This window comes from Hyla sarda, chromosome 3 (assembly GCF_029499605.1).
Source record: "Hyla sarda isolate aHylSar1 chromosome 3, aHylSar1.hap1, whole genome shotgun sequence".
Lineage (NCBI taxonomy): Eukaryota > Metazoa > Chordata > Amphibia > Anura > Hylidae > Hyla > Hyla sarda.
This window is the reverse complement of record NC_079191.1, coordinates 94,059,577-94,071,801: the sequence shown is the minus strand read 5'-3', so window position 1 is coordinate 94,071,801 and position 12,225 is coordinate 94,059,577. Positions and strand designations below refer to the sequence as shown.

At 44.4% G+C, this 12,225-nt stretch overlaps 1 protein-coding gene across 2 annotated transcripts in view; it reads right to left on the bottom strand.

Moving 5' to 3' along the window:
* The window catches only part of SCLY (selenocysteine lyase), a 63,611-nt gene that overhangs the window by 6,430 nt on the left and 44,956 nt on the right, over nucleotides 1–12,225 (bottom strand). The window lies entirely within an intron of this gene.

Below are 12,225 nucleotides of genomic sequence, written 5' to 3'. Positions count from 1 at the left end.
CCCATATGGGGGTGAAAAGTGCTCTGCTGGCGCACAACAGGTCTCAGAAGAGAAGGAGTCACATTTGGCTTTTTGAAAGCAAATTTTGCTCTGGGGGCATGCCGCATTTAGGAAGCCCCTATGGTGCCAGAACAGCAAAAAAAAAACACATGGCATACCATTTTGGAAACTAGACACCTCGGGGAACGTAACAAGGGGTAATGTGAACCTTACTACCCTACAGGTGTTTCACAACTTTTGCATATGTGAAAAAAAAAATTTTTTTACCTAAAATGCTTGGTTTCCCAAAATTTTTACAATTTTAAAAAGGTTAATAGCAGAAAATACCCCCCAAAATTTGAAGCCCAATTTCTCCCGATTCAGAAAACACCCCATATGGGGGTTAAAAGTGCTCTGCTGGCGCACTACAGGTCTCAGAAGAGAAGGAGTCACATTTGGCTTTTTGAAAGCAAATTTTGCTCTGGGGGCATGCCGCATTTAGGAAGCCCCTATGGTGCCAGGACAGCAAAAAAAAAAAAAACACATGGCATACCATTTTGGAAACTAGACCCCTCGGGGAACGTAACAAGGGGTAATGTGAACCTTTATACCCCACAGGTGTTTAACGACTTTTGTATATGTAAAAAAAAAATATTTCTTTTACCTAAAATGCTTGTTTTCCCAAAAATTTAACATTTTTAAAAAGGGTAATAGCAGAAAATACCCCCCCCAAAATTTGTAGCACAATTTCTCCCGAGTACAACAATACCCCATATGTGACCCTAAACTGTTACCTTGAAATACGACAGGGCTCCAAAGTGAGAGCGCCATGCGCATTTGAGGCCTAAATTAGGGACTTGCATAGGGGTGGATATAGGGGTATTCTACGCCAGTGATTCCCAAACAGGGTGCCTCACGCTGTTGTAAAACTCCCAGCATGCCTAGTCAGTGGCTATCTGGCAATACTGGGAGTAGGAGGCTCCGTTTTGGAAACAGTGGCGTACCAGACGTTTTTCATTTTTATTGGGGAGGGGGGCTGTGTAGAGGTATGTGTATATGTAGCGTTTTTACTTTTTATTTTATTTTGTGTTAGTGTAGTGTAGTGTTTTTAGGGTACAGTCACACGGGCGGGGGTTCATAGTAGTTTCTCGCTGGCAGTTTGAGCTGCGGCAGAAAATTTGCCGCAGCTCAAACTTGCAGCCGGATACTTACTGTAAACCTTCGCCCATGTGAGTGTACCCTGTACGTTCACATTGGGGGGGGAGAAACATCCAACTGTTGCAAAACTACAACTCCCAGCATGTATGGTCTATCAGTGCATGCTGGGAGTTGTAGTTTTGCAACTGCTGGAGGCTCCGTTTTGGAAACAGTGGCGTACCAGACGTTTTTCATTTTTATTGGGGAGGGGGGCTGTGTAGGGGTATGTGTACATGTAGTGTTTTTACTTTTTATTTTATTTTGTGTTAGTGTAGTGTACTGTTTTTAGGGTACAGTCACATGGGCGGGGGTTCACAGTAGTTTCTCGCTGGCAGTTTGAGCTGCGGCAGAAAATTTGCCACAGCTCAAACTTGCAGCCGGATACTTAATGTAAACCTCCGCCCATGTGAGTGTACCCTGTACATTCACATTGGGGGGGGGGGGGGGGGGGAGAAACATCCAGCTGTTGCAAAACTACAACTCCCAGCATGTACGGTCTATCAGTGCATGCTGGGAGTTGTCGTTTTGCAACAGCTGGAGGCACACTGGTTGTGAAACACCGAGTTTGGTAACAAACTCAGTGTTTTGCAACCAGTGTGCCTTCAGCTGTTGCAAAAACTACAACCCCCAGCATATGCGGACAGCGGAAGGGCATGCTGGATCTTGTAGTTATGCAACAGCTGGAGGCATACTACTTTGGCTGGGGATGCTGGGAATTGTAGTTATGCAACAGCTGGAGACACACTGGTTTGCTACTTAACTCAGTGTGCCTTCAGCTGTTGCTGTAGCAAAACTACAACTCTCAGCAGTCACCGACAGCCAACGGGCATGCTGGGAATTGTAGTTATGCAACCAGCAGATGCACCACTACAACTCGCAGCATGCACTTTAGCTGATTGTGCAAGCTGGGAGTTGTAGTTATACAACAGCTGAAGGTACACTTTTCCATAGAAAAAATGTGCCTCCAGCTGTTGCAAAACTATAAGTCCCAGCATGCCCATAAGGGAATGCTGGGATTTGTGGTGGTCTGCCTCCTGCTGTTGCATAACTACAGCTCCCAGCATGCCCTTTTTGCATGGGAGCTGTTGCTAAGCAACAGCAGGAGGCTGTCACTCACCTCCTGCTGCTGCCGGCACACAGGTCAGTCCCTCGTCGTCGTCGCCGCCGCCGCCGCCGCTGCTCCTGGGGCCCCGATCCCAACATTGACGCCGGGGATCGGGGTCCCCAGCACCCGGGGTGCACATCCCGCACCCGCTCACGTCCTCCGTAAGAGGGGCGGAGCGGGTTGTGGGAGTGACACCTGCAGCAGGCGCCCTGATTGGTCGGCCACCAGTGCCAGGCGCCCTGATTGGTTGGCCACCAGTGCCACCTCACCCCTGCTGGCTATGGCTGTTCGGGGCCGTCTCTGACGGCCCCGATCAGCCAGTAATTCCGGGTCACTGGAGACCCGATTGATCCGGAATCCGCCGCAGATCGCTGGACTGAATTGTCCAGTGATCTGCGGCCATCGCCGACATGGGGGATCATCATGACCCCCCTGGGCGATATGCCCCGATGCCTGCTGAACGATTTCAGCAGGCATCGGGCACCGGCTCCGCTCCAGATGGCTGCGGGGGGCCGGTAAAGCACATGACGTTCTCATACGTCATGTGTCCTTAAGGACTCGGAAATGGAGACATATGAGAACGTCATGTGTCCTTAAGGGGTTAAATAACGGTCCCTTAATCATATAGGGACAATTTATGCAATTTCTGCACGGATAGGAACCCTTGGACTGTACAGTGAGGAAAGATTGTTTGCTAGATACATGAGAAGAGATGTCGGCTTTGACTAATTTGTTACGTAAAGATGGAGGTCTCCGAAAATACATTAAGGGTTGTGTCTGGAAGTAATCTATTTCAGGGTAAATGTTCTTAATAACATGCCAGGATTTCCTAATAGTCTCTGACAGTTTGTTTGAACTACAATTCTACGTAGATACAAAAGGTATACGTGTCATTGTTTTGGTTGATGCTGTTGAATGTAGAAGGGTCTCTCTGTCCATGTTGAGAAAAGCTGTTTTACTCTGCTCTACAAGATGGTCAGGGTATCCCCTACTTTTAAAATTGTTGGCCATTGTATTCAAAGCTGGTAACACATTGGGTTCCCTGCTGACTATACGCCGTGCCCGCATCATCTAACTAGTCGGCAGGGAGTGGACAATGTGTCTTGGATGATGGCTGTTATGTTGGAGAACAGAATTACAATATGTACTTTTAGTGTATAGTGTATCAGTGTGGATGTTATTATCAATAATGGATACCATAGTATCTAAGAAATGTGCCGATTCTTGTGAGTAGTCCAATGTGAATTGTATACATGGATTGATGGAATTGAGAAAATTATGAAACATGTGAAGTTCTGATTCATTATCCCTACAGATGAGGAAGACATCATCTATGTACCGCCACCACTTCAACACATGGTCGAAGTGGGGCGATACATAGATGGATGTCTCCTCCATGGCGCCCACATAGATGTTTGCATATGTGGGCGCCACAATTATGCCCATCGCGGTCCCAGCGATTTGGGCATAAATCTGATCATTAAATGCAAAGTAGTTGTTTTCAAGTACAAGAGTCAGTAAATTAATTATAAAAGTGGTTTTCTCTGTAGAAAAATCTGGTGAAATAGCATTCTTAACTGCTTGGATGCCTCCCTGGTGTGGTATAGATGTATGCAGACTACATATGTCTAATGTTTTGAGAATTACCTTTGACAGTGCTGTAACATATGGGCAAAGTCTAAGCCACCCGTACAACTTGCCAGCAAGCAAGATGGGGTTCCATGTTAGCAGATGACACATGCGCATGCGCACGGATACCCTTGAGAGCCGTCTCTATGGCGATCGTGATGCCTGCTGACGATTGGCCCAGGCATCTGATGCGTCACAGGCGCACTGACGCACAGTACAGCGTGCACGCCGTGGAGCCAACAGCGGCATCACACGCCATTACAGTGAGCTGTCTTCCCTGGGAAATTAATGTGTGTATGCTCCGCCTACCTCATCATTATTAATGCACGTAATTATGTCATTTTATCTATTATTGTGCACTTTAAACTGGGGCATTTCACAATTAATGCACTTTATGTACACTGACTGCCCTGGTATATAACCTGTATATGTTTACAACAGTGAAACACTTTGTGATTTTTTTTATAATATGCACTAATTTTATGTAACTAATTATCTCACCAATGTAAAACCAATGTTTCAATAATTTGTCAGTACCACTCATGTTAAGCTTGAGAAAGGCTGCAAGTGGGCAGCCGAAACGTCGCTATGCCGTCAGGCTAATAAATCCACCACTTTTTTGCATTTGAACTTGGAGTGCTGCGGAATTCTTTACTTTTGGCTGTTTACTTCTTGACCCGTTACCTGGGACAACAGACCGCTGGCACCCATCACCATTTACCTTTTTTGGTTGTGCTGCTCCACAGTTTCTTTTTGATATATATATATATATATTGTAAAATATCCGCTCCTTTGAGATTACAACACCAAGAAGAAAAAGTTGTGGAATTATGGAAATCCCAGGATTGATAGACATGTTAATGATTTGCAAATAATGAAAAAATGGAAACAAAATATTTTAAACATCTGGATTTAGTATAGGTGCCAAGCACAGGAACACTTACACGCCTTGGCATGCTATCAATGAAGAAGTTAAAGAAAAAGTCTCATGTCTAAAAACGTATCCCCTTGTTCGCATCTAAAAATGAGACCAAGTTGGCTATAATTCGGAAAAAAAAAACGCAAAAGGTATACCTGCAGTATGTACCCTTGAATTGATGATTAGTAAAAGGGATACTCCGGTGGAAAAAAAAAATATTTCAGATCAACTGGGGCCAGAAAGTTATACAGATTTGTAAGTTGCTTCTATTAAAAAATCTCAATCCTTCCAGTACGTATCAGCTGCTGTATGCTCCAGAGGAAGTGGTATAGTTCTTTTCTCTCTGTCCACAGTGCTCTCTGCTGACACCTCTGTCTGTGTCGGGAACTGTCCAGAGCAGCAGAGGTTGTCTATGGCGATTTGCTTCTGCTCTGGAATTTCCTGACACGCACAGAGGTGGCAACAGAGAGCACTATAGACACACTGGAAAGAACTACTCAACTTCCTCTGGAGCATACAGCAGCTGATAAGTACTTGAAGGATTAAGATTTTTAAACAGAAGTAATTTACAAATATGTTTAACTTTCTGGCACCATTTGCTTTGAAAACATTTGTTTTCCACCTGAGTACCCTTTTAAGCTTCCTATGAGGTTGATTCTATTGCCTGTATGGCTAAAACACTAGAAGATATATTCAGAGCCCCGCTGAGACAGAATGTGTGCTCTCAATATGAGTACAGCATTGCAGAATATGATATACATTACCTGCAACCTTACTCTACAGAATCAGTACAAATCCTTAGCTTGCAGGATCATGTAAACAATTAATTTACAACACGCACTTAAGAGGTATCTCGTTGCTAACTAGGGGAACTTATAGGAGTACTGTGTCATCCCTTCAGTAAAGTCGCCTTATTACCAATGTTACTCTAGGTCAATGTTTCCCAACCAGTATGCCTCCAGCTGTTTTAAAACTACAACTCCCATGCTGTCCGGGCATATTGAGAGTTGTTGTTTTGCAACAGCTGAAGGCAACTTTTATAGGTCAAAATATATCAAAATAAAAATTATACCAATAAAAATTACAGATCATGGAGCAAACAATTAGACCTCATATAGCCCCGTAAACGGAAACATAAAAAAGGTATAGGGGTTAGAATAGGGCAATTTTAAGCATACTTTGCCAGTCAGGAGTCTGTCACTATGAAAGGCATCCAGCTTTTTCGGACTCCTGAATTGCAGAGAAGCTGAACAGACAGCCATTCAGGAGACTGGTGAAGATGGATGACAACCAATATAGATGTCACCAAGAGTGTCATTCAGCTTTTTCAGGCTCCTGGATGGCAAAGAAGCTGATGACAGAAAAGGATATCAGCCTTACCGCATGGTAAGTTACCAGTGTCATGTCATCTTTAATGCTCCGACCAACGCTCCTCCGGTCCTGGGACCTATAGGCCATAGCAGTAGATCATGACCCCTGACCGGAGGAGAGTTGGTCGGAGCACTGAAGTGGGGCAGTACACAGGCATACAGGCTCAAGCCATACACTGTATATGGCTGAAGGCTGTATGTCTGTGGGGGCCACTACCTACCTAATGTGGAGGAACTACACTACAACCTAATGTGGGGGGAACTATACTGCCAGCCTAATGTGAGGGGAACTATACTGCCAATTTAATGTGGGGGGGGGGGCTATACTGCCAACCGAATGTGGGGGAACTATACTGCTAACCTATGTGGGGGAACTATACTGCCAACCTAATGTGGGGGAACTACAACCTCATATGGGCGAACTATACTGCCAACCTAATGTGGGGGAACTATACTGCCAACCTAATGTGGGGGGAACTATACTGCCAGCCTACTGTGGGGGAACTATACTGCCAACCTAATGTGGGGGGAACTATACTGCCAGCCTAATGTGGGGGAACTATGCTGACAACCTAATGTGGGGGGAACTATGCAACAGTTTGTATAATAAATAAATGAATGAACTGAAAATATACAGTACAGACCAAAAGTTTGGACACACCTTCTCATTCAGAGTTTTCTTTATTTTCATGACTATGAAAATTGTAGATTCACACTGAAGGCATCAAAACTATGAATTAGCACATGTGGAATTATATACATAACAAAAAAGTGTGAAACAACTGAAAATATGTCATATTCTAGGTTCTTCAAAGTAGCCACCTTATGCTTTGATTACTGCTTTGCACACTCTTGGCATTCTCTTGTTGAGCTTCAAGAGGTAGTCACCTGAAATGGTTTTCACTTCACAGGTGTGCTGGTGTGGAGGAGGAGGTGTGATGGTGTGGGGGTGCTTTGCTGGTGATGTCTACCACAGCATCTTACAGCGGCATGCTATTTAATCCGGGTTTGCGTTTAGTTGGACCATCATTTGTTTTTCAACAGGACAATGACCCCAAACACACCTCGAGGCTGTGTAAGGGCTATTTGACCAAGAAGGAGAGTGATGGGGTGCTGCGCCAGATGACCTGGCCTCCACAGTCACCGGACCTGAACCCAATCGAGATGGTTTGGGGTGAGCTGGACCGCAAAGTGAAGGCAAAAGGGCCAACAAGTGCTAAGCATCTTTGGGAACTCCTTCAAGACTGTTGGAAGACCATTTTAGGTAACTACCTCTTGAAGCTCATCAAGAGAATGAGTGTGCAAAGCAGTAATCAAAGAAAAAGGTGGCTACTTTGAAGAGCCTAGAATATGACATATTAGGGGAGATTTATCAAAACCTGTCCGGAGGAAAAGTTGCTGAGTTGCCCATAGCAACCAATCAGATCGCTTCTTTCATTTTTCAGAGGCCCTTTCAAAAATGAAAGAAGCGATCTGATTGGTTGCTATGGGCAACTCGGCAACTTTTCCTCTGGACAGGTTTTGATAAATCTCCCCAATTATGTTTATAATTCCACATGTGTTAATTCATAGTTTTGATGCCTTCAGTGTGAATCTACAATTTTCATAGTCATGAAAATAAAGAAAACTCTGAATGAGAAGGTGTGTCCAAACTTTTGGTCTGTACTGTATATATATATATATATATATATATATATATAAACATATACAGTAACCCCCCGACATGCGATGGCCCTCAGAGGCCATCGCATGTCGATGTCAGCATTGACATATGATGCTTTTATATGTCGGGGCCATCGCATTAACTGCTATCCGACAGCGCAAAATGCTTAAGCTGCTGTCGGATAGCAGTTTAAGCATCCCGAACAGGTTCACTTACCTATCCCCGCTGCTCCGGGTCCACTTCGCGATCCTCCGGCGTCTTCTGCATCTTCTCCGGGGTCCATGCCTCGCTTTCCTGCATAGTTATTACGTCGCTGCGCACGCCGTGCGTAATAACATCACCATAAAGCGAGGCCCGGACCCCGGAGAAGATGCGGAAGAAGCCAGGGGATCCCGAAGAAGACGCCGGAGCAGCGGGACAGTATCGGGAGCCCCTGGGACAGCATCGGGAGCGGTGAGGACGTGGTCCGGAGCAGCGGGGACAGGTGAGTATTAAATGCACTTTTTACATTGCACGATCCCTCAACATACGATGGATTTGACAAACTATGGGTCGTTTGGAACGAATTTCCATCGTATGTTGAGGGACCACTGTGTATATACATATATATATATATATATATATACAGTGGTCCCTCAACATACGATGGTAATTCGTTCCAAACGACCCATCGTTTGTCGAATCTATCGTATGTTGAGGGATCCGTGCAATGTAAAGTATAGGAAGCTGTACTCACCTGTCCCCGTCGCTCCGGACCAGGTCCTCACCGCTCCCGATGCTGTCCAAGGGGCTCCCGATGCTGTCCCGCTGCTCCGGTGTCTTCTTCGCGATCCTCTGGTGTCTTGCGCATCTTCTGCAGGGTCCAGGCCTCACTTTCTGGTGACATTATTACGTCATTCTGGTGACATTATTGACGTTATTATGCTGCTGCGCCGGCCGGTAATAACGACGCCGGAAAGCAAGGCCCGGACCCTGGAGAAGATGCGCAAGACACCGGAGGATCGCGAAGTGGACCCGGGATAGGTAAACGAACCTGCCAGGGATGCTTAAACTGCTATCCGACAGCAGCTTAAGCATTTTGCGCTGTCGGATAGCAGTTAATGCGATGGCCCCGACATATAAAAGCATTGTATGTCGATGCTGACATCGACATGCGATGGCCTCTGAGAGGCCATCGTATGTCGATTTTATCATATGTCGGGGCCATCGTAGGTCGGGGGGTTACTGTATATATATATAAAACTCAACGTGTGTGTGGGTGTGTGTGTGTATGTATGTTCCACAAAAACTTCCAAACGGCTAAAGATATTAACATGAAACTTGGCACACATGTTACTTATATGTCAACAACAAACATAGGATGGGTGATTTAACCCTTACTCACCCCCATTTGCCAGGGGCGGGGTTTATGTTTAAAGTCCCATACAAGTCAATGGGAAATGTATGTTCCCACATAACTTCTGTACGGCTGGAGATATTTCAATACCTGGTACACATATTACGGGTCGGGATAGGAGGTCGGGATAGGAGGACAGGATAGGAGAACCGGGATAGGAGAACCGGGATAGGAGGACCGGGATAGGAGGACGGGATAGGAGGTCGGGAAAGGAGGTCGGGATAGGAGGACGGGATAGGAGGACGGGATAGGAAGACGGGATAGGAGGACAGGATAGGAGGACGGGATAGGAGGTCGGGATAGGAGGTCGGGATAGGAGGTTGAGATAGGAGGTCGAGATAGGAGGACGGGATAGGAGGACGGGATAGGAGGTCGGGATAGGAGGTCGGGATAGGAGGTCGGGATAGGAGGTCGGGATAGGAGGTCGGGATAGGAGGTCGGGATAGGAGGTAGAGACAGGAGGTCGAGATAGGAGGTCGAGATAGGAGGTCGAGATAGGAGGTCGGGATATGAGAACGGGATATGAGGTCGAGATATGATGATGGGACAGGAGGTCGGGATATGAGGACGGGATATGGGGTTGGGATATGACAACAATATATGAGGATGGGATATGCTTCCTCCTTTGTTTATTTTCCTCCCCAACAAGGATTAGGAAGGAAAAACCGGGCAACGCCGGGTATTCAGCTAGTATATATTATATATATAAAAATAATAACTTAAAAAAATAAAAAATGAATAATAAAAAATTTTTAATAAATAAATGGTCTCCTTATTTGGTGTATGTGTCACGTTTTTTGAAGTAGTGATTTTGAGGAACTGGGTTAGTAGAGGATTTTGGTATGTATACAGTGGGGATCAAAAGTTTGGGCACCCCAGGTAAAAATTTGTATTAACCCCTTCCCTCTATAGGATGTCTGCATACGTCCAATCATCCGACATGTTCGCGCAATTGGACGTATGCATACATCATAGCGATCTCCTGCACTGCCGCAGCTGCCGGAGCCGCGATCGCGCAGGTCCCAGCAGCATTAACCCCCTAGATGCCGTGATCAATCCTGATCACGGCATCTATGGTGTTGACAGGGGGAGCGCTCTCCCCCCTGCTCTCCAACGACGGCGCCGCGTTATGATCGCGGGTTGCTGTTGGTTGCTATGGCAGCAGGTCAGATCATGACCTCCTGTATGCCTGCTATGGTAGCCTGTGAGATCCAGCCAGAGGCTGGATCGCACAGGCTGTAGTGAGTGCAGCTCATCAGGTCATACTGTGCAGCAGTACAAATGTATTGCAGCATAGTATAACCTGTAAAAAGTGTAAAAAATTAAATAAAAAGTTCTTTAATAAAAGTATGAAGTGTAAAAAAAAAAATGCCCCTTTCCCAATAAAAGCCCTGTATTATCACCAAAAAAGATCAAAAACACAAATCATATACATAATAGGTATTGCCACGTCCGTAATGACGTGTACCCTAAAACTATAATGTAAAAAAACATTAAGGAAAGCGCAAAATTCGCCAATTTTGGTACAAATAGCGGAATAAAAAAAGATCAAAAGGTAGCACGTATCACAAAGATTATACCAATAAAAATTACAGCTCATCCCACAAAAAACAAGCCCTTACTCAATGGCGTCAGACGTACAATAAAAAAAAGTTACGGCTGTTGGAAAATGAATGGCAGAAAAACAATTTTGCTCAGAAAAGGAAAAAGAACATAGAAAACTATATAAAATGAGTATCGCCATAATTGTACTGACCCACAGAATAAATATAACATCACTTTTACTGCACAGTGTACACTATAAAAAATAAAAATAAAAAAATGCCAGAAATTTTCCAGTTTTTCACAATATTTTGAAGTTTTTCACAAAAAATACGGCATGTGTCAACAAAAAAGCACCACTTATATAAAGTACAATATGTCACAAAAAAACTATCTCAGAATCGCTCTGCTCAGAAAAAGCGTTCTGAAGTTATTACCATTTAAAGAGATACATGCCAAATTTTCAAAAAAGAGCCTGGTCATTGAAGTAAAAAATGGGTCCGTCCTGAAGGGGTTAATGTGCATAAAGAAGCCAAGGAAAGATGGAAAAATCTCCAAAAGGCATCAAATTACAGATTAGACATTCTTATAATATGGCAACAAAAGTTAGATTTTATTTCCATCATTTACACTTTCAAAATAACAGAAAACAAAAAAATGGAGTCTGCAAAAGTTTGGGCACCCTGCAGAATTTATAGCATGCACTGCCCCCTTTGCAAAGCTGAGACCTGCCAGTGTCATGGATTGTTCTCAATCATCATCTGGGAAGACCAGGTGATGTCAATCTCAAAGGTTTTAAATGCCCAGACTCATCTGACCTTGCCCCAATAATCAGCACCATGGGTTCTTCTAAGCAGTTGTCTAGAAATCTGAAACTGAAAATAGTTGAGACTCACAAAGCTGGAGAAGGCTATAAGACGATAGCAAAACGTTTTCAGATATCAATATCCTCTGTTTGGAATGTAATTAAGAAATGGCAGTCATCAGGAACAGTGGAAGTTAAAGCAAGATCTGGAAGACCAATAAAAATCAGACAGAACAGCTCGCAGGATTGTGAGAAAAACTATTCAAACCCCACATTTGACTGCACAATCCCTCCAGAAAGATCTGGCAGACACTGGAGTTGTGGTACACTATTCCACTATAAAGAGATACTTGTACAAATATGGTCTTCATGGAAGAGTCATCAGAAGAAAACCGCTTCTACGTCCTCACCACATAAATCAGTGTTTGAACTTTGCAAATGAACATATAGACAAGCCTGTGGACCGTTGAATTCTGTGGACCGATGAGGTTAAAATTGAACTTTTTGGCCGGAATGAGCAAAGGTACGTTTGGAGAAAAAGGGGAACAGAATTTAATGAAAAGAACCTCTGTCCAACTTCTAAGTATGGGGGTGGATCAATCATGCTTTGGGGTTGTATT